The 22,022-nt window shown below is 45.7% G+C and overlaps 1 pseudogene; it reads right to left on the reverse strand.

Annotated features, from left to right (window-relative positions):
- Positions 1-1,870: 1,870 nt before the first annotated feature.
- On the reverse strand, positions 1,871-20,871 carry LOC136302088 (ceramide synthase 4-like; annotated as a pseudogene).
- Positions 20,872-22,022: the final 1,151 nt, after the last annotated feature.

Here is a 22,022-nt window from a genome sequence, read left to right on the forward strand (position 1 = left end):
ACCCTTACACCAGGGATCCCAAGGAAGGCTCTTGTACCCCACCAAAGTGCAGCTAGTGAGGGTGAGGTGACATCCTGCTCAAAGATTATATTCTACAGAGAGAGGGTGGCTGCCTGCTTTCCAGAATTGCAGCCTGCAGACCCAAATTCCAGAGTCCTTCAAGGGGAAGCTGGTTCAGCCTTTGAGTAACACGACGTCAGACTACCAGCAGATTTCAAAGATTTTCCTACTGATATATGATCTGATATTCTAGAAGGATTTAATGCAAAATTTACATAAAACGTTGTGTAATTAATTTTTTACATTTATTTTTTTTTTGTTATACTATAAATTCTGAAAATTAGATCTTATGCAATAAATTACAAGCTGGAGCATCATCCACCCCCTCAACTATCCAGTTTAAATGATAAGTGTTGTAATGCTCCTATTTTCCAATTTTAAAAATTAAATCTCAACAAAATTAATATATCCATATAGAAAACTTCCATTTATTATGTATAATTTCTGGTGGAAAAGTGTGCATTTGGAAGAATTTTGTTCAATTTTAGGAGACTTCTCCCTAAATAGACATTCAGTTAGCAAAATCTTTTAGACATTAGAACTATTTTGTATAGTTCATACAGCAAATACAGCTTTCGCCAGTGTCTTGGTTTAGATAGACAGGTATCTGCCAGGGAGGGTTGAAGTCTCCCTTGAAATGTAAGCCCTTCCCCACTTTTCCAAATTATCATAAATTTGCAATTAAAAGGCTGTCAGGCAAAAATTTTGGGAATGGGTATTGCAGTTTTTTACTAGGGATATAAAAATACAGATGTTGTAGTACAGAAGAATAAGCAAGCAAACAAACAAACAAGAAATCCTAGAAAACCCTGACAGAGTCAGAAATACAACTTGACACTCCGTTAGTCAGGGTGTTGGAAGCAGTCCAAAGTAAGCCTTCCTGGAGTGGCAAATGTGGTTCTGTTGGAGTAGAGATGGTCTTGTTGAAGAAAAAGGGTCCAGTAATGGTGAGATGGGTCTGGTCTTCCTCCAGGGATCCAGTGGAAAACTGGAATACCTAGTGGCACTGTGGCTTCTTTTTATCTAGGTTAAGATGGTTTGGCTCCTCTTCCTTGTGTGGAGCATCTTACAACAGCACAATGTTATGTGCCATGTCATTGGTGAGCTCTTAATGGTCTGTTAGCAGAAGATATCTTCATGGGAGTAGTGAAACAATGAAGAGAGGTAAGTAGCACTCTACTATCTGATAAGCGACACTGACCCATTTGGGCAAAGATAAGCAATTCTGCTCCACCCAGATGGAACAGAATAACATGCTCTTTACAAAACCCACGACAGCCAGGCCTTAGTTGCAGAAATAGTTTATCCCAGAGCCTGACCATTTTATACTTCCCAAGTGAAAACTTATTTGCCATTTAAGCCAGTGCCTTTCACATGCAAGTCCTTTCATGGGGTGTCTAGCAATGACTGCCACTGTCTTTTGAAATTGGAAATTGGTTAAATCTTTCCCAGTTTTAGTTTATTATCTCCTGAACCTTTTGGGAAGGCCTTGAGATAATTAGAGATAGGAGTCGTAACTTTAGCAGCTTGTTCAACCCCTCTTCTCTATATACAGTGGGACTTTGGCTGGTATACCCTTTTTTTTCCTGGATGAATGATTATAGAGTAGGAGTAGAAGACTAATCCTAACGGAATGATTATAGCAAACAACTCCTGAAGTGATTTAACTATAGATATGATGAAATTCGCCTCCACCTAGGTCTCAGGCACACAGCAGTGAAGCCCTGTCCAGCCTCTCCCCAAGCTCCTGTTGAGCTTTCCTGCATTCCAAAGACTGCCTGGATCCTGGTGTTTTGCAGCAAGCCCTGTGTTATTCTTTGTCCTTTGCCAGATCCTCTCCTTTGCTCCTGTCACTCTGTTCGGTGTCACTTCTGGCATCTTGTCTTTTCTGAAGAAAAGGAAGTTTAAATCCAAGACCTTTACTACAGTCTCTGTTGGCAGCCGTCAGCGTTAGGGAAGCTGCTCCGGCTGAGCCCCTATAACAGGCAAGGCAGCAACTTATAAACAGGGGAGGTACAGAGGGAGGAATCAAACCTTCAAGCAATAAGGGACAAGGTGGGAAAGGGTAAGGGTAGGATGGACTGACCAAGGATCAAATGGGGGAGTAAGGGGAGGGAGTTCCTCTGTTCCTGTCCTATCACTCGACGCCCCTCCACAAACTTTCTAGAAGCAGAGGAAGGCGACCGAATGACCGACAGGATTCAGGGGAGGAGGCTGGGAATGATACATTAGGATTTCAGCAAAAAGGGGAAGGGACAAACTTGGGAAGGAACATTCTTTGAAACCAGTAGGGGGAAAGGAACAAACCATTAAAACATAACAGAACAAAACAGCATTTGTTTTCCTAGACCTCTGCTACTTGCTGTTGGTGCTGAGACATGGTGATCTCAATGGACCCTTGGTCTGATCCAGGACACCTGTTACTTTCTTTGTCCTTACATTATGGTACAGCAGGTTGGGATACTGCGGCTTCACACTTTGTAGTGGGGACAACTGAAGTTGTGTTTGTTCTCAGGAAAACTGCCTCAAGCTTTTATTGCTTTTTCTTTCTAAGGCAGACATATGATCACCAGAATCTGGGATTTGCCATGCAAAGTCAGCCTCATAGGCATCCAGACTAAATGGCAACATGACCAAAGTTCAAAACTCACCATCTTCGGTGGTGGTATGCTGTTGTTGGAGGACGCAAAATGAAGGACACACACTCAGTCAGTCGCCAGGGCAAAAAAGAGGGGTGTTTATTTCTCGACCTCGATTTATATAGATTCTGGACAATGACCAGGGATTGGAGGATGAGGTTGCCACTTCCCCGACCCCACTGGTCAAACTAGAAGTCCATCCATCAATTGTTCCTCCTCCAGAGAGGAATGATAAACAAAGAGAACAGAATCCAAAACATCACTTTTGTTTACATGAAAATCTGTGAGAAACTCCACTACAAAAATGCTAACTTTAGAAGGCTGAAAAAGATCAGGGTGACAGTATGCAGCAAGGCAGGGACATAGGACAGCAACAGAGACTTATCCCTTTGTGTGTGTATAGCATGTCCTATTTTTTAAATCCTTCTTGGTGTAACAAATGAAATGTTTGGTTTGAAAGAAAACAGAAAGATTAGACTATAATGCTAGTGTTGTGGAATGAGTTTATGAGAAGTTAGTCACTATCAGCTTTTTCAGGCAACTTGGTAAAGAAAAAAGAACATCTTCAGCCCAGTTAAAGGCTGGAAGAGTTGCCAGATGTGTGTACACAAAAGCCATTCTCCAAGGCTCATACCTGAGTGTGGCTTCTGGAGGAATCATTGCTGATGCCCTCTCAGCATGTTGAGTATCCCACCTCCTGAATCCCTCAGATTTTCTTGTTTTATTTCAGATACATGGTGGGTCATTTAAATTTTCTGTGCTGGTTTTTCTATAGTAATTGTATCTTAATAGACCTTTGAGCTTTAAGGCCTTTTATAGTCCGCTAAGAATTTCTTGGGAAATTCTTACCAGTATGATTTGCACCTTCTTTCTCTCATAGGAGCCAGTGTTTATAACATTAGGAGTGGGTTTAAAGAGCAGAGGCTGTGGCTCTAGATTAATTAGTAGCATTAATTCATTAATATAGTTAAAACTCTAGTGGGTTTTTTTTTTTCACTGGGTTCTTCTGTTCCAATTGAATTAATCTTTGAACTTCTAGTGTTCTGTTCTCTGCCTTTCCTCCCTCAACATGGAGGGTCACTTCTCCAGAAGCTGAAACAGTGCATAACACCCACATTCAGAGGGCAGCAAAATGTTACTCACATTAATGGGAAAATGACAAGCCAGAAGATGACGAAAATCACAGCAAAAACATTGAATACTGTTTCACAGACCCACTTCCCTTTCAGGTAACAGAGTATCTTGGCAATCTGTACTGAAAGAAATTTTCGTATGTCCCTTGTGCCTGTGTTCTCCTTCTAGGGGCTGAGGGATTTCCCACATCCTTCAAGGATGATCAGGCTTGTAGCGATGTGTCCTAGTCTCTTTGCATCCAATTACCTTTCCCCAAGAGCAGTAGAACTAGTACTTCCTAAATGCTTTGTCGCTAACTTACATGTGTCTCGCTCACAGGCACTGCATTGACATGTGTCATGCGTAGCAACCCACACAGTTACAGCACTGCCCACAGGCACAAGCACAGGCCTGCAACTGGGAGAGTGACTTTTTACACAGGCAACAGTTTTAAACTAGGACAGATTTAGATTAGATGTTAGGAAGAAATTATTTACTCAAAGGGTGGTGAGGCCTTGGCACACGTTGGCCAGAGAAGCTCTGGTTGTTCCATCCCTGGGGTAAGTTGATTGGGTCTTGGAGAAATCTCATCTAATGGAAAGTGTACCTACCCATGGCAGGGAGTTGGAATGAGATGGGCTTTAATGTCCTTTCCTACCCAAACCATTCTGTGATTCCATGATTTCCAGGTGAGGGTAACACACCTCTAAAATATAATCAGAGGCATCATGGACCAGCATGACTATCATCCCAAGCCATATCACATTGGCACAGCAGGAGACAAAGATCGGGGTGATGGTAGTGATGTGGTCGATAATCTGTTCCTTAAAGTCCTGGCAGGAGAAGAGAGATTGTCAGCCTTACCTTACCCAGGCAGCATGTGTTCCTGCATGCTGCTGCCTCACTAGGACGTGTCAAACACTTCCACAAATCATCAGTGCTTACCACCACACTATAGCTCTCTGAGGTCCTGCACAATCTTAAGAGAATTTTGTCCTTTATGGCCAGTTTATGGAAACCCAGATAAATACCTGTGAGATATACATAGGTGCAAACATGCTGGAAGACAGATTTTTGTAAGTTTCCATGAATCAATCTGCACTTCCAAAATTCCTAATACCCCATATTTTCTTCCAGATGCCTCCTCTGTCTATTGAAAGCCTTCTGTAATGACAGTAGATTGCCCTTGGCCTGGGGCAGGTCTCCTACCCATGGGCTAATATGGAGGAGCTCTTCAACTGCCTGTGCCTCTTCAATTGTCCATGCTGCAAAAGTCACACATACATTTACAGGACCCTCATCAGGGCAGACTAGGCCCCTCCCAATCAGGAGGGCTCAGTCCTCTGGTGTAGATGGCACCTGAGAGCTGGGAAAGGCTGTGATGCCATGTTCACCCAGTGCCTGTCCCTTGACCAGCAATGGGGACCCCAGCCCCCAGCGCTTTCCCAGCCTAGCAGACAGGAAGGCCATGCCTCACATGAGCAGGGCCCAGTGCAAGGTGCAATGGTGGGATATGAGAGCTGAAGGGTTTCACGTGCACAAGGGTCTTCATAAGCAGCACTTGTGCCTTCTCCTTTTCACCCCCAGGGAGCTGACAGTAGGACAGGGGCATAGCCTCATGGTGGGGGCTGACTGAGCCATCTGGTTGTGGTTATGCTGCTGTCACTCACCTTCCTCTTCACATCAAGGGGCAGGGTGGCCACCAGTGAGCAGTAGAAGGAGAACTCCAGGAGGTAGCACCAGCCCAATATGGGTGGTAGAGGCTGTAAGAAAAGTGACAGGCAGTGTGACAGCTCTGCCTAGCCCTGGGTTCAGGAGAGGAAAACAGTCTTCCCCTTCATTCAACCCATGTTTAGGACAGCTGGTGTTGGTCATGCCTAAATTTACCTGTTCCCACTGACTGAACCATTTGCTGATGCATTGACAAGGTCAGTCCAAAGACAGGAGGACTAGCCGTGGTCTGTCTGCAAAGGGACTGGGAGCAGCTGGGGTGCCCCCTCTTCAGGGGGGCAGACACCTCATCTCCATCCCTGCTTTGAGATGTCAGATGTCCTGACCACCTTTTGTGGCCACAGAGAGCCGCTTCTGAACAGACTTGGGTGACAGAGAAAGTGAGAAGAGGTGCCAGCTCTGAGCAGAGCTCTCCATGGGCTGTCACGTGGAGAACGTGTGAGGAGCTCATCAAGCAGGTGTCAAACTGTTTGCATAATGCATAATGTGAGGATGAGAAACCAGAGGGGCATTGAAATAAGACAGGTGGATATAATGAGTTATAAGTATAAAGCTTTTTGTCATAAGCTTGTGCTGTCTCCATACTTGAAGGTTTTCAAAACTGAACTGGAGAAAACCTTAAGTAACCTGGTCTGATCTCACAGCTAAGTGTGGCAAGCAGGAGGTTGGACAAGATTTTTTCTTATCTCTCTTCCAGTATGAATTATCTTGTGATTCCATGTGTTTGCTGTTCACCTGTTGCAAAAATTTCAACCAGCACACGGTGTGGTCCCAAAACCAGGGCTTCTGTGCATAGAGAAGGCAGCAGTAAGAACCCAGAGACTTTTAAAGACATGTAATGACCATGGGAAGAGGTATTGCAAGAACTCAGTGTACTCATGCTAGATCCAACCTGGCTCTGAGGTTTGGAGAAAGTAGTTGGCAAAACACATTTATCATTAGTGAATGTACAGGATGTCATATAGAGAGTCTTTGGAGCAGTGGGCAGCAGCCACAGTCAGGACAGGATGTGCTCTTGTCTGAGATGCAGGAGCTGTGTGTGGATATCTGTGGGGAGCACTTACACAAGGATCCAAGACAAGAAGAGCAGGGTAACATCACTGACACCTAGCCAGCTCCACCCAGGCAGAAGGGAACTGCTGACTCAGGGTTAGGGGTGTTTCTGCTCCTGAATCCCTGAATTTGTCCTTCTTCGGCTTTGCACCCATAATCATGACCACACATCGTCTTTGGATGGGCTCTTTAGAGTGGCCTGAGATCATCAGCCTCATTTGAAATGAAAAAAGACCCCTTGAAAGGTGTCACTTCACAGCATGACCCTGCTCACATACTTAAATCATACAGAAGAGCCAGTCCAGAGAAGAGTGAGGTGAAATAAAATATAATTCTCCAACTAAAACCGAAAACAAGGAATTTAGACCTCCTCCAGAGTTGAAATAGCTCTCCAGCCTGTGCCCAGGATGCCCACAGGGGAACCTGCCCTTGTTTGGACAGACATTTGCAGAATCTCAGCTCTGTTGGCACATGGAAGCATGTGCTGTAAGCCATCAGGGTATCTACAGCCCAACAAGGCTCTACTGAGATCCACACTTTGCCCAAAATTCCTTAGGCATTCCATCAGTGTTAAAGAGGATGCAGTAAGACTACCGAGATACCTCTCCCTCTCTCCTTTTGTTGTGTGAATGTTTGTAGATAACCTATCAAATGCTTATACACCCCAAACAGTGGAAGGCGCCCAGTTTTTCTCAGTGATGGCACAGGAATACTGGGGGATTTATTACTTTCTTCAGAAATGCTGCAGTAGGAAGCACTGAACAAGCTTTCAGGTGGAGAATTTTTTTTAAACATAATAACATGATTGAAGCAATGAATAATTTGTTTTTCAGAGGGGGAAGAGGAGTAGATCTCTTACGTGATGGGAGTCTTTATGTACCTGCAGCATTAAACTTCAAGGTGAGATCCAGGAGTAACTTGATTCTCTTGATCAAGAGGCTTGGTGACTCCTTTCTCCACCTTGACTCCACGTATTACTGAGATATGCAGGAATATTTAATATACGAGAGCAAACAACCTGGGGAAAAGGAAAGCTGTGAAGATTTTGGTGCTTTCTTGTGTTGTTCAGCCACAGCAGCTCCCCTGGGAGTGTGTTTGGGGTAAGGACAGGGTAGAGGGTAGTGATGATGTGCAGGCCTGTTGGAGGTCTCCATCAACAAAAGTTTACCCATCTACTTGGCCTCAAAGAACTTCTTTGTCAGCCTGGGGTGGTCCTGAGCCCACCAGTGCCCGAACAAGATCTCCATCTTTCTGACCAGCAGGTCACTTTGCTTGGCCAGTGAAACCAGCTCCTCCTGGAAAACAGAGCAGGGAGGAAGAACTGAGCCTTTTGGACGCTGTCATTCCCTGTGAGGGAGGAGGAGCTCTGCACACAGGGCCTGCTTCTGCTTGTCCACCTATGCCCAAAGTACACCTTTCTTTGGAAAAAAATTGTATCAACTCTGTTTGCATTTATGAACTCCAGATTGTTTTGGCCATTTTAAAATTCCAATTCAGACATATCTAAATGCAGGTTCAGAACTAAGCACAGCCTCTCCCTGATTATGTTTTGCCAGCTGTACACAATGGGATGCAATGTCTGGCTATAAAATTCTAAATACATTTTTTTCCACCTCTGAGACAATTTTGGCTTATAATTATCAGCTGCTGATGGAAAACTTGAAGATAAAAGAAGTTTCAGCTTGTAAAGAAACAGATACATGGTTCACTCTGTGTCAGTAAACCATTCAGCTGTTGAAGTGGCGCAGTCACAGGCTCAAATGCATCAGTTCCATCATCCTCATTTTCTGCATGAATTCCAAGTAACATGACAAGAGTTAATGTTTATAAACTGTGATTAAAATTAATGTAAAGATGAGCTCATGATCATTTTATAATTAATCTGACAAAGCTTCATAGTGATTAAGGTAAATTATTTTTTTAAATCCATGCATCAGTGTGAGTCATGATCTAAGCCCAGAGACTGGTGGTGGACGGAGTTAAATCCAACTGGAGAGCAGTGACCAATGTTTTTCCATTGGGCTCAGTTTTGGGGCCAGTCCCACTTAATATCTTCATCGATGATCTGGAAGAGGAGATCGAGTCATTTCACAGATGAAACCAAGTTGGGTGGGATGTTGATCTGCTGGAAGGCAGGAATGGTCCTGCTGAGACAATTTGATAGGCTGGATCAGTGGGCCAAGGCCAACAAGGCAAAGGGCCAGGCCCTGCCTTTGGATCACAAGAACCCCAAGGAACAATCCTTGGTTTGGGGCAGAGTGGCTGGAAAGCTGCCAGTGGTGAAGGGCCTGGGGGTGCTGGTCAACAGTGGCTGCGCAGGAGCCCAGGTGTGCCCAGGTGGCCAAGAAGGCCAATGGCACCAGGCCTGTACCAGCCACAGTGTGGCCAGCAGGACCAGGGCAGTGACTGTCCCCTGTGCTAGGCACTGGTGAGGCATTTCAAATCCTGGCTTCAATTAAAGGTCCTTTATGACAAGAAAGTCATTGAAGGGCTGGAGCATGTCCAGAGAAGGGAAGAGAGCTGGGGGAGGGTCTGGAGCACAAATTTGGTGAGGAATAGCAGAGGCAGCTGAGGGGGGGGCTCAGCCTGGAGAAAAGGAGGCTCAGGGGAGAGAGACTTTGCTCTCTACACTCATTGACAGAAGACAGAACAAGATGAGATGGCCTCAAGTTGTGCCAGGGGAGGTTTAGATTGGAAAAGTTCGAGCCCTGGCACAGGCTGCCCAGGACAGTGGTGGACTTTCCATTTTTGAAGGAATTTAAAACATCTGTAGATGTGGTATGTGGGATCATGCTGGTGGCCTTGGCAGTGCTGGTGTCCTAGGGTGACTGTGATGTTTGTATCCCCAGTCATCTGTTCTATGTGCGCTGTATGTTGTGTTCTGTACCTTTAAGACTGGTTCTGAGAGCAAAGCAGGGAAAGAAGAAGCACACAGTTTATTTGGAAAAAACAGCATTCACTCCCCTGCATTTTTTTTCTTCCTCAGGACAGTGTTGTTTGTCGGATGCAGGGACAGTGGCCAAACAGAGGGTTTTTTTCCTTTTAGTTAGTTTAGCTAGCTGAGGCAGAGAAGTTCCCTGGACTGTTTTTTTTTTCCTTTTTCTTGAGACTGTTTAAACTTGCTCTGGACTGAAAAAACCCAGAAGGACACTAAGAGCTCACACCTGCGGCCCACCGGACCTGGACCTCCAGAGGGACTGAGACTGGTAAGAAGACTGAGTGAACTGAGCCACACCCACGGCAAGAACTTCCTCAGTTTTGCCATCTCTCTTTGGAGCGGCAAGCGGTTTTGTTGTTTCATACTGTTCATTCTTTATGCTTGTGGGCATTTTGTTTGTCAAATAAATAGTTTTTTCCACTTTTCTCAAAGGAAGTTCTTTTCCCCGACTGGCTGGGGGGAGGGGCCATTTAAATTTGCTCTCCCGAGGAACCCCATTCAGAGGTTTCCTCCCAAATTTGCCCTAAACTAGAACAGGTGGGAAACTGGTTGGTCTTAGTGATCTCAAGGAACTTTTCCAATCTAAATGGTTCTGTGATTCTGAAGGACTTGCCGTTCTGCCAAAAATAAGCAGCCTTAATAGACTCTACCCAAAGGGGTGATGGCTGCCTTCCTGCCAGAGCCAGCAGCTCTCACACCAGCTTCTGTGTTTGACATGCAGCAGGTCAGGAGGTGCTGGGATTGTACCTGGTAAACATATTGGAAGCTGCTGCAGTATCTGATTATACATCTCTTCCCTGTGTTATAAATGGCAGGAGACACAGTTTCCTCCTTTAAATGCCTTTATTAATAAACAGGGTCTCGAGGGGTGGCCTACGCCGCTGCTGCTCCCTTTCATCCACACCGCTGAGGAGGAGGTGCAATCCACTTTGCTGCTCGTGCTGTAAAGTGGGAGTTCTCGCCTCACGGGGGTTCCAAAGAACTCTCTTGGCTCATGGAGTCCAGGGGTGTCTTGCTCTTTAAGTACTTTGTAAGTTATGGTGAGATACAAAAACTTATGAAAACCCTCGGCATAAATACCCTTGTGTATGGTCAGTCCAGTGCTGTCCTTGGCAGATTTAAACTTTGAGTTGGCTCGTTTTTGGCCAGGGGCTCTTGGTGTTGATATGGTCCCATCATGCAGCTGGGCTCTTTTAATTCCCATAAGGGTGGCAGCAGCAGCCTGACTGACAGGCCGGTTGTCAGCAGGAAGTAGGAAGAGGATCCGACAGGAAGTGGAGCAAGCAGGGCACAAGCCAATGGGACAGGCTGGGTACAGGCAGGTAGAGCAGCAGCAGAAATGGAGAGTGGTGATGCCAGGGAGCAGTGATGCCAGGGAGCGGTGATGCCAGCGAGCAGTGATGCTAGGGAGCAGCAACAGCTTGACTTGACGGAAAGGCTAAGTGGGATTTTGGGGTAAGGGATACAGAGTGGACAAAACTGCCAAACAGCATTATAACTCTTGAACTAAATTTAACAAAACATTACAACTCTATAACCAACAACTTATAACTTCATCACAATTCTTATTTATTGCAATCCCCCCTCTATTTCTTTGATCGGGCTTTGCCCGCATCAACTTCTATTGCTCTTTATTTCATGGGAGTGTACTCTCTTCTTGGTGTTGACAATATATTCACGACTAATTCTTTCAATAAGATCAATAAACAAAATTTTGCTGAGGGGTTCATTCATCTCATCCTCTTTTTTAACCACAGGTTTTTTCTTTAATAAGATCAGCAACTTCGTTTAAATGATTTAATTCTTCAAAGCAAAGCCATTCTTTGATAGGGCATTCCCCAGCAAGGCGCTGCCTAAAGTTTGCAGTGTTTTTGGCGACCCAATACTGCTTTCCATCCTCTTCACAGGTGGAGAGCTTTGTTATATCAAAACAGGTAGGGTTAACGTGGGTATGGACTCTTATCCAGGATTGCGGGCTTTCACCGTCGTGAATGGGCTGATAGCACTTGGTACACGCTCCTTCGGCTAGTCTGACTGCTAGCAAAGTCACTATCAGCCTTCCCAAGAGTCCGGTACGAACCGACTTGATTCCGCCCGGTCTTGCCTCTTGGGTTGAAGAATTCCTGAGTGTCACCTGTAGAGATCCCTCCAGTCCACTTTTACCCACCCCTACTTTCTCAAATTTAGTTCTTTCTAGGTAATGCCCTACGAAAGATTGGCTGCTATTCTGGTTTCTGACTACCATGATTATTCGGTTTTGTGGGGTTTTTTGGGTTTTTTTTTTGTTTGTTTGTTTGTTTTTCTTAACACTTAGGAGTAGCACTTTAATCAACACCAAAGAACTTTTCAACTACTAAACTTTACAGCAACACTAAAAAAAACATTCCAACTGCTACACTGGGGATGAAGAAACTTTTTAAATGGAACTTTTATAATAACAAAATGTCCGGTGCTCAGTAACAGTTTTCCTCTAGTCTCTGATTCATTAACGAGTTCCGGTTTTCTTTCTTAGAGTCAGTTTGAGCGTGCTTGGGTCTCTGGCTATAGTCCACTCAGATGATTTGGAAGTGGTGGTGGGATTTGTGTCAGGAGGATTGTCTGGGGGCAGTAGAGGTCCTTTGACTCAGGTAAAATGGGTCCAGCCTTTTTCTTTTGTCCTTACTGCAGTGTGGGTGTGTCTTGGTTTAGGAAGACAGGTATCTGCTAGGTAAAATTACAATCAGAGGCTCTTTGGCAAAGATTTGGGAAATAGGAATAGCAGTTCTTTACTAGTATGTAATACAAAGCAAACAAACACAAAAAAAAGTCTCCCCCCCCCCCCCCACCAAACAACTACAACGTTAATGACAAACGACAACAGTACCAAGAACCTTGAGGGCTTTGTTTCACAAAACCCAGGGCAGTTTGGTTTCGCTGTCCCTGCAGGATCCTCAGAGCACCAAGCTGAAACAGTGGAAAAGTCCCGGGCTGGTAGCTGGGATGGCAGGGTGTCCCGGCAGGCAGGGGCAGGATGTCCCGGCAGCGCAGGGGGTGCAGGGTCACGCTGTAGCAAGAGGAGCAGCACCGAAGAAGCCGATGGCGAGGCGGAGCCTGGACCAGCTCCCCGCGGGTGGCCGGGAAAACTCCGGATTCAGGCCGACCCGGTGATAGTAGATTTCCCAGGACTGGATCCCTTTGGCCACAGTGAAACTCCTCCAGCCAGCAACAGCCGTTCTCCGCTCAGCGTGCTTTGCGGCGGCTGAGATCCTCGAGGAGCGGCAGACGCGCGTCTCCCCGAACGCTGGAAAAAGAAAAGCACGCAGCTGCCTCAAGCTTTGTCTTTTACCTGCGTTATCTCCCCCTTCCACCTTTGTCCACCTCTTTGTTTCGGTTAAGTACTCTCAAATATCCAACACTTGGTCTCCTTGGTAACTTGTGGGGAAAAAATTCTTTAGAGAAAGAAGGAACAAACCTAACCCCCAACAGGGTGGTTAGCAAAACTTGGAAAGGACCCTCAAATGTAGGAGTTAGTGGAGCGTTGGTCCATGACTTAATTAGAACCCAGTCCCCTGGTTTGAATGGATGTAGGTCTGTGTCTAGGGGAGAGGCTTGAGGAAGATGCCCTCTTTTTCTGAGATCAGCCAATGTGTTGCTAATTGTTTTTATATATTTTTGAGCTTCTGCCTCCCCGTCTATGTAATCTCCAGCGCTGTAGGGAGTTAACAAGAAGGGGAGTCCAAACATCATCTCATAGGGTGAAACTCCCACATCAGATCTGGGGCGGACCCGGATCCTTAAAAGTGCTAGAGGCAAGCACTTTAGCCAATTCATGCCCGTCTCTGTTATTAATTTGGTCAATACATTTTTGAGGGTCTTATTCATCCTCTCGACCCTTCCCGAACTCTGGGGATGCCAAGGGGTATGTAGTCTCCACCTAATTCCTAGTGCCTGGATGGTATCCTGTAATATTTGTGCTGTAAATTGGGGACCTCGGTCAGAATCGATGTTATTTATTAGACCGTACCGGGGAATAATATTTTCTAAAAGTATTTTTATTACCACTTGGGCTGTTTCTCTTTTGGTGGGGAAGGCTTCGACCCAATGTGTCAGATGGTCAACAATTACTAGTAGGTGTCTGTAGCCTTGCACGGGTGGCATTTTAGTAAAATCGATTTGTACATTTTGGAAAGGCCTCAGGACTATTGGTCTTCCTCCCAGTTTATTTTTCCTCATTACTTTTTGATTTATCTTTTGGCAAATTGGACACCCTTCTGTAATTGTTTTTGCCAGGCTACATACACCTATACATAGATACTCTCTTAAGAAATGATCGCAGAGCCCTTGGGTCCCCCAATGAGTTAACGTATGGATTTCTTCTAATACTCTCCGAGCTAATGCTTTATTTAAAAACTTTCTTCCATCTGGGGTCAGCCATTCCCCTTGTTGTCCTTGATTTAGCCCCAATTCTTTTATTGTTTTTAGTTCAATATCGTCATAGAGCGGTTCTCTGGTGTTATTGTCTGGAGTACAGTTTGAAGTAAAAATCTTTACTGGATCACCTGGGCCTTGAGCTGCTAACTTTGCAGCTTGATCAGCCATCTGATTGCCTTTTACTTCAAAGGTTTCTCCTCTTTGATGACCTCTTACATGTACCACCGCAATCTCTTTTGGTCCCATTAAAGATTTTAACACCATTTTTATTAACTCTTTATGAATTAGATCTTTTCCCTTCGAATTGAGGTAGCCCCTTTTTTCCCAAATTTTCCCGAAGGTATGCACGATCCCAAAAGCATACCGGGAGTCTAAATATATGGTCCCCTGATCTTGTTTTAATAGGTCAAGTCCCCTCTTTAGGGCATAAATTTCACAGCACTGGGCTGACCAATTTGCTGGTAACTTCCCTTTTTCTAAGATCTTCAGATGATGTTCGCCTCCAGTGCCTTCAATTACAGCATAGCCTGAAATTCTTTTCCCTTCAACCACTCTGGAGGATCCATCACTGAACAATACTCTCCCGTTTGACAGGGGAGTATCTTCCAGGTCTTCCCTCATTTTAGTCTGTAAGTCAATGACTTCTAAGCAATCATGCTCAAGTTTGGCTGCTGGTTCCCCCGAGAGGAATTGGGCCGGGTTCAAAATTTTTGAAGTAGTTAGCTCTATATTTTCTGCAGTAGTGAGTACTACTTCATATCTTAATATTCTGGAATCAGTCAGCCACTGTTGGGCTTTTTGACTTAAAACAGTTTGTAAGTCATGTGGGGTGTGTATTAAGATTTTCCCTTGCAAGGTTAGCTTTTGTGCATCCTCGAGGAGGATTGCAGTGGCCGCTATGGCTTGGAGGCAAGCTGGCCATCCTCTGGCTACTGGGTCTAGGATTTTGGAGAGATAGGCTATGGGTTTTCTTTGGCTTGCCCACTCTTGGGTAAGTACTCCGTACGCAACCCCTTCTTCTGTATTGATGAATAGATCAAATGTCTTTTTGAGGTCAGGAAGGCCTAATACAGGTGCTGTGGATAATTTAGTTTTCAAATCTTCCAATTGCTTTTCATCTTCTATAGTCCATTTAACTGGTTCGGGTTGCACTAGTTTTACATATAAAAATTTAACACTCTGGGAGTACCTATCAATCCACAATCGACAGTAGCCAAATAACCCTAACAGTTTCCTTATATCCCTTTTGGTGACTGGCGCCGGAATAGACAGTAAACCTGAGATTCTTTCCGGGCTTAGTTTCTTATACCCCTTTTCGATTAAATGTCCGAGATAAATGACTTGAGACTCCACAAACTGTAGTTTCTCTTTTGAGACTTTGAGGCCTTTTTCTCCTAAGAAATTTAGGAGGTTTATGCTAATATGTCTGACTTCCCTCTGATCTTTTCCTGAAATCAAAAGGTCATCCACATATTGTAAAATTTGGGTGTCATTTTCAGGGATAAACTGGTTCAATAATTCCTCTAAAGCCTGCCCAAACAGATTTGGACTCTCAGTGAAGCCTCGTGGGAGGCGAGTCCATCTCAGTTGTTGCTTTCTGTGGGTCTCAGGACATTCCCATTCGAACGCGAACCAGTCGCGACTCTCTTTGGCTAAGGGACAGGACCAAAAAGCATCTTTTAAATCGATTACGGTGAACCATGCATGATCCGTATGGACTTTATTCAACAGAGTATGTGGGTTAGATACCACTGGGTGATTGGTGACGGTTCTCTTATTGATTTCCCTCAAGTCCTGGACTAGTCTGTATTTGTTCTCTCCCTTTTTAACAGCAAGGATGGGCGTATTATGAGGGGACATGCAGGGCTCCAAAATTCCTGCAGCTAATAGGTTAGTTATGATTGGAGCCAATCCCTTCCTTCCCTCTGCTGAGATGGGGTACTGCTTTATCCTGACTGGTGACATTCTTCCTTGCATTTTTATTTCTATAGGGGCAATGTTCAAATATCCATACCTCCCCTCTTCCGCCCACACATCTGGCTTTATTTCATCTAGGTCTTCGGTTGTCAACTTCATCATTTGTACTACCATCTTTCCTTCTCTAGGAATAATTCCTACTTTCAATCTCACTTGTAAGTCACGTCCGAGTAGGTTACTATCAATATTTGCCAAGTAAATAAGGTTTGTGATACATTTTCTTGAGTTTCCTCTGATCTCTACACCTTCAACTATAGAGGCTTTAAAGGATTTTCCTTCTACCCCTAAAACATCACAGGTCTTTTTTCCTATCATCAGTCCAGTTGGGAGCTGTTTAATACCAGATTCTTCTGCTCCTGTATCCACTAAGAACTCAATTTCTTTATGGTGGGGACCTATCTCTAACTTTACAATGGGCTCTTCCTGGTGTTTTTCTAGGTCCCCTAGCGCAAAGAGCCCATGACACCCCTAGTCTTCTTTAGTCTCTCCTCTCAACCATTTCTCTAGTGCCTCTTGTTCTTTTGCTATTCTCTCATCAAAAATCACCTTCTTACAATCCCTCTTTATATGCCCTTCTTCACCACAATAGTAACAGGATCTAGTTTCTCCCGGTCTCTGGGGAGTGCTCCAGGGTGGCAACATTCTACTCCTTCCCCGTCCTGCCAGGGGTCTTATACCTTCTCTGTTCTGAGGGTCTCTATCAACTCTCAAATCTTTGACACTTTCCCTTGCTATTGCTACCATAATTCTAGTCTTTGCCTTGGTCTTCTCTTCTTCTCTTCTTAAATATACTTTTAATGCCTCTCTCAATAATTCATTCACTTCTCTCCCTTGCCAATCTTCTAATTTTTTGAGCTTCCATCTAATGTCAGGCCAAGATTTTGTCACAAACTGTAGCCTTAGGAAAACTTGCCCTTCTGGGCTATCAGGGTCAAGGTTTGAGTATTGCTGAACATTCTTCCTGAGCCTGCTTAGCCAGGCTGCAGGAGTTTCATCTTTTTCCTGTGATGCCTCGAAGGCAAGTTTGGTGTTACTGGGCTTAGGAACTGATTCTTTAATCCCTTTTATCATTAACCTCCTGAAGTCCTCCATATTCCTGCAACCCTCTTCTTGGTTTGGGTCCCAGTCTGGGTTGACTACTGGTAATTTTTAGTCTCCTGGTGGACCTGTTCGATTTTCTCGCTCCCATACCCTCATTCCAGCTGTTCTAATTAATCTTACTTCATCTGGGTTGAAAAGTATGTTTAGGATTGAATTAAACTCTCCCCAGGTAAATATATTAGGGCCCAAGAACTGATCGATCTGGTTTGCTATACCCACAGGGTCTTCTACCAGGCTCCCTAATTCCTTTTTAAAATTCCTCACTTCAGAGGCTGTTAGTGGTGCATTGACAAAACCTATACCTCCGGCCACTCCTCCCATGGGAACTTCCCTCAGAGGGAACAACCTGGTCTTTGATCTCGTATTTTGATTTGGTCTCTCAGGGGTTTTTGCTACTTGGGGTGTTTCAGCACAAGAGGCTGATATTTCTGATTCCCAACTTGGAGGAGGAGTGGGAACTGATGACAGTAAAGGAGGTAGTGTGTTATTGCTATCAGGTGTTGAATGTAAGGTGGTGAAATGGAAGGGGTTATTTTTTGAAATATGGGAATTAGGTTGAGAAGGAAATGGAGGAGGTGGAGAAGTAGGGACTGCACGTGGGGATACCAGAATAGAGGGAGGAGGCAAAGCTGGGGGATTCAAGTAAGCTGGTGGACTCAAGTGTAATGAAGGAGGGTCTATAGGATGGATTCGGGGAATGTCTGGATAAGTTGGGGGAGGGGGTAGATGGTCCAGAGGGTAAATATGGGGATTAGGTTGAGAAGAAGGAATTGGAGGAGGTGGACAAGTAGGGACTACAGGTGGGGATATAGGGGAAGGAGGCAAAGCTGGGGGACTCAGGTGTAATTGAGGATGGTCTATAGGATGGATTCAGGGAACGTCTGGATAAGCTGGGGAAGGGGGTAGATGGTCCAAAGGGTCCCACTGTTTATTTTCTTTCTCCTTTTCTTTTTTATCTACTTCCTTTCCTTCTGTTAATTTACAAATTTTTGTAATTTCCTCACCAGATGTACTGTTCTGCCAACAGGCAGCATAACGAACTTGCTCGGCATTGCAATCTCCCTGAGCCTTTAAGTGTTGATATAACAGATTGCACATCCACGAGTCCCTGGTCCCGCACCAAGGCCATTGATTTGGCAGGTCTAGGGTGGGCCAAACTTCAGTGCAGTAGTGGATCATTTTCTCTTTATTCAGGTTTCTAGTTCTATCATTTTCATTCCACGTCTTTAACATGCGCCCAAAGGGGCTCTCTGGTGGAAGGTACTTTACCTTGCTTTCTACTATCTTCTGTTGCTGATTTTTACTCACATATCCACCCATTCTCACTGGGTCTAAATCGACCCTTTTCCACTCAGTCCCTGGTACCCGTAAACGGCCTAAACTGCCCCCCCCCATAGGGCCTCAACCACCTTACCACCACAGCCAGTACCCACGTTCGCTCCTATACACCAGGACAAATCTCCGTAGACAGCCGGTCGACCGGGGCCCAAGGTGTCAGCACTGCCTACTGCCGAGATCGGGTGTATAGTGTGCGGCTCACTCTCTCTCACTACTGTTGAGCTTCCCACACCAGCTGAAGCTCCCCTAACTTTCACTCCTGGCACCCGGACAGTGTATCTTCTAGGCCCTTCCAGAAACACGAAATGCACCTAGAAATACCCCCGACCAATGCCACTCTTCACCCCCGGACAGCACACCTCTCCCTCAGGTGCCCCCGACCAAGGTGACCATACCATCAACACTCTCCACACCCTGTGAGCTACCTCAGCCAGACCCCACAAATCACCCGTGTGTCCTGGACTGTAGCCCCGGCAGTGTGGTGTGCACCTTTCACTCCCTCGGATCAATCCACCCACTCGGACTGACCCGGGCAGCCTACCCTTGTAGCTCGAAAAAGGGGAGGCCTATTCTGCAGGCAACCTACGACGGGCCACGCACACTCTAGGTTTCCTCCGCCCGTTCGGAGGGGGGCCCCCTAAGCCCCTGGAGACGCCTCACTCACTGATCCACTTGCTTCCTCCTTTTCCCGGCCAGCCCCCTCGCGGGAGTCCGTAACCGCGGTACTCAGGAGTCCAGACTCGCTTGGGGGGTCCAAGCTGCCGGCTCCCCTCTCATTCACTCACACACTCGCTCATCTCTACTCCCGCCACCGGTTGGTTTTACCAGTTCTCCTCAGAGCTGTCCCTCGAGGCTAGTGAGCGTCGTCCTCTGGTCCAGGAGGCCAACGGTCCAGGAGATCCGAGGTCGGGCAGTGCCTTCCCGTCCTGGTCCTCTTCTGGGTGTGGCTTATATCCCGGAGGAGTCCCCAAATTGTTATAAATGGCAGGAGACACAGTTTCCTCCTTTAAATGCCTTTATTAATAAACAGGGTCTCGAGGGGTGGCCTACGCCGCTGCTGCTCCCTTTCATCCACACCGCTGAGGAGGAGGTGCAATCCACTTTGCTGCTGGTGCTGCAGAGTGGGAGTTCTCGCCTCGCGGGGGTTCCAAAGAACGCTTTTGGCTCATGGAGTCCAGGGGTGTCTTGCTCTTTAAGTACTTTGTAAGTTATGGTGAGATACAAAAGGCTTATGAATACCCTCGGCATAAATACCCTTGTGTATGGTCAGTCCAGTGCTGTCCTTGGCAGATATAAACTTTGAGTTGGCTCGTTTTTGGCCAGAGGCTCTTGGTGTTGATATGGTCCCATCATGCAGCTGGGCTCTTTTAATTCCCATAAGGGTGGCAGCAGCAGCCTGACTGACAGGCCGGTTGTCAGCAGGAAGTAGGAAGAGGATCTGACAGGAAGTGGAGCAAGCAGGGAACAAGCCAATGGGACAGGCAGGGTGCAGGCAGGTAGAGCAGCAGCAGAAATGGAGAGCAGTGATGCCAGGGGGCAGTGATGCCAGGGAGCAGCAACAGCTTGACTCGACGGAAAGGCTAAGTGGGATTTTGGGGTAAGGGATACAGAGTGGACAAAACTGCCAAACAGCATTATAACTCTTGAACTAAATTTAACAAAACATTACAACTCTATAACCAACAACTTATAACTTCATCACAATTCTTATTTATCACACCTGGAAGTGTGGTTTACAGTAACTGCCTTGCTTGTGAGGCTGGTTGGCCTGGCCTGGGGTGGAGACAGAGAGAAGATGCTGCCTGCCTGGGCTCTTGGGACAGTGGGATACAGGGGACACTTACCTTCTTTGGGGTTCTGCCCAGCAGAATGTAGAAGCCTTCCAGAGTGGCATTGGTCTAAACTTTGGGCCTCCGCTTGTCGCTCACTCCCAATACCCTGCCCAACGGCAGAGCCAGGGTTCTATAAGAGGAAAGGGTTCTGGTAGGAGAGATTCTGTGTGCCTGCTGTTATAAATGATCAGAGCCAAATCCAAAAATCAAAGATTTATTTAACAAATTTGAAAATCAATTTCAGAAAACGTCACAATAAATCAGGACAACATCGATCGAATGTTGAGTGGACAATCTGGGAGCAGCAAAGGGTGCTTCTCCGGAGTACTGCCCACAAATTCGGGGTCTCAGGGTAGGTGTTTTATACCATTTTATTGCCCTGAGGCGAAAGCAAGACTATTACAAAGAATGTGGATTCGCCTAAAGAACATGACATCATGCAAATAATACAATCATTGAAATGTCCCACACCCTGTGAGGGATGTTTGAAAGGGCTTCCTGAGGAATTGAATGAAAGTTCTAGTACAAGAGAGTAATTTAGAGGGTGTCAGGGAGGTGGCTGATTTCAATTTCACTTTGCTTTACAGATGACACCTACCTGGTGGCACTACCAGCAGAGGCATCTCTCTTGCCCCCTCTTTATATCAGGCTTTTCCTTCTCAGGCTGCACAGCCTTCATCTCTTAATCAGCTCTAACACCTGGCAAAGGGTGCGGATGGAGGTCCCAGGGGAGACTGTCTACATCCATTAAAATCTTTTGGCAACTTCAAGCAGTCTCAGTTTTGGTTCCTTCATCTTGGCCAGAGACATCCCATATCCTGCTTGCATTTTGAATCATCATGTACTGAACACAAAGCTGAGGCACTGTTCCCCAGAGTGGTTCTGAAGTGCTCGCACACCGTCCAGCACTTCGGGACACCTCTCATGCACCACCTTCCTCTGCTCCACTCACTTTCACCTGTGTTCTTCAGTGTCTCAGTGCTGTGAACTGCAGCAGCCAATCTGCATCATGAGGAACCTTCATTATCAGCTGATTTTGCTCTCTGCCTTTCCCTCCCTCTTTTTGGGGGCACCTTCAACAATACACAGTTGCAAACAATCCATGTTGGTCTCTCATAGTCCACTCAGGTGGGTTTCCTCAGGCTAGTGAGGGACTTTTCTGAATGGCTTTGCAAAGCTGAGCAGAGTGCAGGTTCTCTCCATTACATGTGCTCACCAATTCTTTGGGGTAACTCCAGCAGAGTGAGACAATTTCCCCACAGACCACCCCATGGGGACTCTTTCCTATTATGTTCATATCTGTTTCTAAAAATTCTATCACATATAATACTTTTTACTGCTCTGACCAGTCTGCATGTCAGACTACAGAGGGCTGTAGATTCTCACATTCCCTCTTGGAACCTTCTTAATTTTTCCTTGATAACAAGATGATCTGAAACAAAAAACAACATTCCACAGTTGGTAGTTGAACTCCTCTAAGAACTAATTTCCTCCTGCCAGTGGGTTGGAAGGTTTGCTGTTACCCAGTTAATCTGTGTGCTAGGTAACGTTTTCTCACCTATGGGTTTGAAGTGGATCCTCTTGGAATATGGCGTCTCTGAGATGTCAGGTATTGGATCCTCCCCCCCTCAGCTGGGGATCCATACAGGGCAGCTTACTGCATTTCTTGGCTCTAGCCTGACTATCCCAGTGTTCCTGGTATCTCCCACCATTATCTCTGAATCCAGCTGTCTTGCCTGTGTTTCAGAGACAGTGTTGCCTTTCAAGTTGTTTCTGGGGATATTTCTTAGCCTGCTTTGTCACATGCTTACATTCAGATGACAAAGTTAT

The sequence above is a fragment of the Chamaea fasciata genome, unplaced genomic scaffold (genome assembly GCF_029207755.1).
Source record: "Chamaea fasciata isolate MVZ Bird 193981 ecotype frontalis unplaced genomic scaffold, bChaFas1.0.hap1 SCAF_28, whole genome shotgun sequence".
Taxonomy (NCBI): domain Eukaryota; kingdom Metazoa; phylum Chordata; class Aves; order Passeriformes; family Sylviidae; genus Chamaea; species Chamaea fasciata.